The following is a 6,250-nucleotide window of genomic DNA, read 5'->3' as shown; positions in this document are numbered from 1 at the left end:
AAAAGGCAGACTCCATCATCAATGTTTCATACAGCATTCAGCACAATGATAAGGGTATAGCTTGCACTAATACAGCATGCCTTAGTATGATATATGAACACGATAATGTTCAACGAGACCATTTCAGAGAAACGTAGAGCTGCTCAAACACTTCATTAGCTATTCATTTGAGGTGAAGAGTTTAAATAATGCTGTGAATTGGAAGCATGGTAGTATATCATGCTGCCTTTGTACAATATAATTGTTTTGACTGCCTTATCTATAAATCAAATCCCTACAAACATATCTGTCCTTATAAGATACCAATTGTGACAAATTTGCATTTTAAGAAAGATTTTTGAACTATCAAAAGAAGCCTGAAATCCAAAATAAAGGCAACCAATTTTAAACGCGAAACACAAGTGTACCTAAAGGTTGCATACCCACAAAGTATTCTTCCAACTTTCACTGTCATGCTACGGCACTGCACTACTCTCTCAGGCAGCCTGAGTTTTGAAAATTTCTCCAAAAGCTCTGTTCATTAGGTACATATTACATGCAAAAAAACTATCAGGAATTTGTTAAATGTGTAAGTAGTTAAGCGTGTTCAAAAAAACATTTTAAAACAAGTTAGAGACCACGCAAAGACAAACTGGCAAGATAACGCCTTAAGATGAGGACATAAGGAAAAAGCATACCTTCGCAAACTTTGCATTTAAAAAGACTTACTGCAAGAAAACCAAGAAAACACAACCCCAAAACACACAAATAAAATACATACAATCAGAGAGTGAACTAAGGTCTGTGTCTTGTTCTACACCTTGAGGAAAGACAACAGCAATCCCAACATTAGTAACTCACATAATTCCATTACAACTGAATGGAAAAAACCACCACCAAAAGTTACTACATTTCTGTTTTTCCATGGAACTCTTGGAAGCAGATTGCAGGACACCATCAAACCCTAAAGCCAGGAGAACAAAAGTTCAAGACGTAATCTCATAAATCCTTACTACTCTTCGTAATTTCTTTGAATTACAGGAAACAAACCTGTATAAACCAATCGAAGTTGACACTAACTTGATGCCAACCTTACTCCATTGTTGTCTGCACTCCTTCCATCTACTTTGAGACAGCATGCACAGATGTCTGGACCCCCCTAGTGAAGCGATTCACCAAGTTGAACATAAAGAAAACTAAAATGTACCCCCAAAAAGTCATAAATACACAGTTTCCCGCATTACAGGCAGTGCTGGCATAATATAATGGGCAGAAACAATCCTAGGAGAGCAAGAAACAGGGCTGCAGCAGTGCTGAGGTCTGTTCCATAACAGTTTTGTCTCTGACCCTTTTATGATATATCCTTAGACCATAAAAAACAAAGAAGAAGGGATCTGTGAGCCTGAAATTTGAAGGAACTTCTACAAATTAGCATTTGACAACCTGTCTAGTACAGTAATGTAGTTAAAAATGACAGGATGCCATGGAGACCAGCATTGAACTGGGCCACAACAGTAGTGGCTCAGATCACCCTAAATTGTTTTATAAATATTAAAACTGCTCTCAGTATTTATTTCTTAATTTTACTTTTTTCACCTCATTACAAGTCTGGTTTATCACTACTCTAGGAGCTACTACAGAACTTTCATTTCTCCCCAAACTTTCATTACCGATGGGATTTTGATGCTACTATCACGAATATCCTTCTCCAGTCCAAATAAGTTTCTCTGGATGGAAAACTCATGCTCCAGTTTTCTCACAACAGAAAAAAAAAAAAAAAAAAAAATGCAGCAAATATCATCTGGTATCTGAAGCATTTCAAAAGCTCCTGAAGTTAGCCAACAGATCTCAGCATTCAGAAAGACTTAATCAATATTCAGAAATTTCTAAAATTACAGCCAGATTTTATGCAAGTCTCAGACTATACCTCATTTGACAATATCCGAGTGTATGAATGAATGGATTTTACTGCAGTGATAAGTCAGTACGATTCTGTTGTCTTCCTCAGTGATGTGGTACATATCTCACAAGGAGCTCAACTCTACCTCCAGAACAAGTAAACTTAGGAACACAGCACTTAAGAAGCATAATGTTACCTGGACAAGTTAGCTAGAAATTGAAAAAGCAAGATGTATGCTCATAGGAAGGCAAAATACCTCATGTGTTATTTAAAATATGCCACAAGTTTTAATGGCATGCATTTAAGGGCTATTGTTACACATTTCAAGCTATAAATGGTGTTACAGAAAATGACACAAGGGTCCACCTGAATACTACAGCTGGTAAAATTTGGCATGATCTTACCTCCCGGCAGGATTCAACTAAAATAAACTGCATGAAATAATGAAATTATGGTTCTGCATGATGCATTGAGAGCCAAAAGAATTCTTATTATATCACCTAGACTGACTGAAAAAAGGTTTCCACTTCTCTGCCAGCAAAATGTAATTCAGCAAGAGACTCACACATGATAGCTCTTTTGAAAAGGACAAAGGGCTCAAATAAAACCATCTGCTACAGCTCTAAAATGAAGAGATTGCCTTCCCATCCAGCATAGAGGCAGCTAACCTGCACATAATCTCAAAGCCACATTTGCAGTCCATTTTAGCTTAAGTAATGCTTTCTGCCATGTGTGCAATGAGGAAAATCACCTGCAGCAGAAGAGCAAGATTGACAGCTAGCATTGGTACCATTATAAAAACTGCTTCAGCTAAATCCACCAGACCTTATCTGTCAGCATCTTTTCTTCCCATCTCTCTTCCAGCAGTTAGCAGATGCAGTTCAAATTTGGCCAAAACATTTCCACTCACATCCTTGCATGGATATTTCCAGCTTAAAAAGACTAAAATTATCCTAAGAACTTCACAGATGACATAGATACCTCTCAAGTTGAGTGAAAAACATTAAATAAAAATAAAATTAATTCTTCCCTAAAACTAGGAGTATTAATATTGTCATCTCATTACCAATGTCAGCTAACTGTGACACTCTCCTGCCAAAAGGCTAGACAACATTCTTGCAGCAATATCTTGATTTTTTTTCTTTAAAGTTCATCTATAACTTAAACTATACACCCAAGACAGCCAAGTCACGACACCTTGAAATAAGTTTCATGAGATGTTGTTTCTCTTCAGCTCATCTGCTAACACTCTACAGAACCCTCTGGTTCACCTTCAGAGCTACTAGTGAAATGAGTCCCAATCTTAGGTCTCATCTATTCCTGAAGAATTTCAGATTTTACCTAGGAAATGAATACTAACTTCAAAAGAATTTTCTCCAAATATACTAAAGACTTAGAAGGACTCACTTCAATGGATATCCTAGTCTCCTTAAGACTCTTTTCAAGACCCCCAAAGTCAAAGTTCAAGTAGTCTAGCTCAAAGGAAATGCTGAGGCTAGATATCAAACTCTGAGGGAGTATCATATATTTCTAGAACATTCCTCCTAGAGATGACAACAAATTTACAACAATCTACAAAACCAATGATTCAGAAGTGCCTGTATGAAGGCCTCTTAAAAAACAAAGTACACTGGACCACAGCATGGGAAATCACAATTCAGTGTAAAGCTGAATACTAAGGAATGGTGACCCACAGCGATTACTAAGAATGCCAGCCCAGCACTTAGGTCACGGTTACCACAGCTGCAGCTGCCCCACGGGCTAGTCAAAAGTCCCCTCTTCTGTTACACCTTCTACAAGCATGAAAAGGGATACCTCTGCTCTTGCTTTCTTTGAACAATGATTCCTTGAGTACTACAAAAGTAGACTTTCAGGCAAAAGAGGAGGACCAGATTCCTGAATGTACATTTGATTGGTCTTTCCTGCTCTGGTTCTATAGTTAGATGGACAAACAAGTGCATATTTATTTGCAGAATTAGTCTCTATGACTTTGCAAAGAAAAAGACTGAACAATGGGGATTTAGAGGCCACTCCAAAAAAAGTTTCAATCTTCATTCTCACTAAGGCTTTTCTCTTGTAACTGGAGCCAGAATCTCTCAAGAAAAAAGATTAACGAGGGATTTGGGGTCCCTAAAAGTTTCACTCCACAGGACAGACCTATTGGCTTGAAAAACATTTTCCAATTGCCAGTGACTGACAAGACTTGTTTTTCACCCAATCTGCAAACTGTCTGAATGACTGCACTAATGGTCCAGAGTAGTGCAGAACAACAAAGAGCGTACTGTTTGCCACATATTGTTCATACAAAATAACAAAAATAGGATTTTAAATAGCAGCTTAAAAAATGCAACACCCTAGTACGTAATTGAACAGAAAAAATATAAAGCTATTGCACTCTTCCTTCTATAATTTAAAATTAAACAGCTTAATCTCTTTAATAACTTAAAATAAAGCAAAATAGTAGGTTTTTTTCAAACATTTAAAATGCAGTACAGTGGTTTGCTACCAAAAGAATATTTCTAAGAAGATATAATAAGAGACAGTCATTTTAAGTTACCTTCTGATACATCTCTAAAAATACTGTACGTTCAGCTCCGTAAAACATCTTTCTTCACTATGTGCACCACATTGCTTTTGATTCGGTTGTATCAACTTAGAAATTATTCCCAAGTCTCTAGCTTTAGAAACCAAGAGAGAAGATGACTAAAAATTAAGGGGGATGACATTCTGAAGTAATTACTCTAAACAGACTGACACAATCCACTCTAATTTCTTCTCATTATCCATAACACTGAACGGACCAAAAAAGGGGCAAGGAACAGCACCATAATCTGACCAATGCTCCAACAACCAAACTGAACAAGCAGAAAGCAGTCAACTTCATGAGATCAGAACATTTCAGAGATCGAGGTCCATGAATGATGTGCTTTCTACATCCAGGATTCTTCGGAGGACGAAGAAATAAAAAAGAAGGGAACCAGACTTCCACATAGGTAATTTTACAGTTTGGTGGCAAGTTCAGTTTTGTACATGACGAGGCTTATGAGAATTCAAACTGAACTGCATGAAACAGCAAACGTGTTAATTCAAGAGGTAGCCTACACCGGGAAAACAAAAGAAAACCAGCTTGCTCTTTCAAAGGAAAATTGTAGATGAACACACACAGTAAGGTTTGGGGAATCAGCCATATTGAGTTAACTTTCATAGCAATGACTACGCCACCCAGAAAGGGAAGAAGTCTTCTAATTAGTCACCAAATCCAACAGGTAGATGAAGGCATTTCCTCCCATCAAGGATGTTTTATGCATGACTCTTCAAGGACATACAGCTCTACTTACCTAACTGCACAGGAAGGTACAGAACTCAGAGCTAAGCTATAGATACCCAGAGGAAGAGGGGCAGGTGGATGAATCTGTAGGCATACAAATTTCATGGAACCTGCAGCTGACTCTCAAAATCTTGTCTGCCTATGCATATATGTTGAAATATGGTCTCTGGCTCATGTTCCTATTCCACCCAACTACAGGTCAAGTAAAATGTGACTACGCATATCTTTCAGAAGTCAGATTCTGTTCACAGCAAAACTCCCCTGATTAAAATCAACATTACCCTTAGACATCAACCATAGAAAGAACACTCTAATCTCAGTAAGAAAGTAAACAAACTATAAGGAAGAAAGTTTCAGTTCTCTAAAGCTAAGTTACTCTTCTGACAAAGATTAGTGCTGCCATGTATAGGGCCTGTATACAAAAGACGAAGCATTTAATATCACAAAAGCCTGCTTTGTTCAACAGATGTAACCTACACATTAGCACTCTAACAGGACACCACGTAGGTAAAACACTAACTCCAAACCTTTCAGTTTTTTAGTATTTCACATTTTTATAATACTTTTTTTTTAAAGACTATTACTTCAAACTCAAGCACTATGCAAATATCTAAACTAGTATAATTTCACAAAGTATTTTAAAAATGTTCCTACTTTAAAAAGTTAAAACAAAATTGACTGGAGCTCAGCAGCTAAATACTCAGGAAAAAGAGCATATTGAAACACAAAACCAACTGTTAACTGTTGTGCACTTCTGCGGGTACAGAGAATTTTCTTCATTTTAGTTAATTTATTTAGATCTGTTGAATGATAAATTCATCAAATATTAAGAAATTAACTGGGAACCAAAAGAACACCAAAGTTGGGGTTTTTTCTTCCAGTGTATTAACAATTAAAATCTCAAAGGAAATTATAAACACATGCAGTTAATTCAGTAACTAAAGAGAATACCACCTTTGTTGAATAAACTTTAAGACTCTGAAGGAATTTTTTCTTGTTTTTATAATGATAATGCTTACAATTTAACAAAATATTGTAGGAAA

This window comes from Pterocles gutturalis, unplaced genomic scaffold (genome assembly GCF_000699245.1).
Source record: "Pterocles gutturalis isolate BGI_N339 unplaced genomic scaffold, ASM69924v1 scaffold16557, whole genome shotgun sequence".
Classification (NCBI taxonomy): domain Eukaryota; kingdom Metazoa; phylum Chordata; class Aves; order Pterocliformes; family Pteroclidae; genus Pterocles; species Pterocles gutturalis.
The sequence above is the reverse complement of the archived record's forward strand: the minus strand, read 5'-3'. Positions refer to the sequence as shown.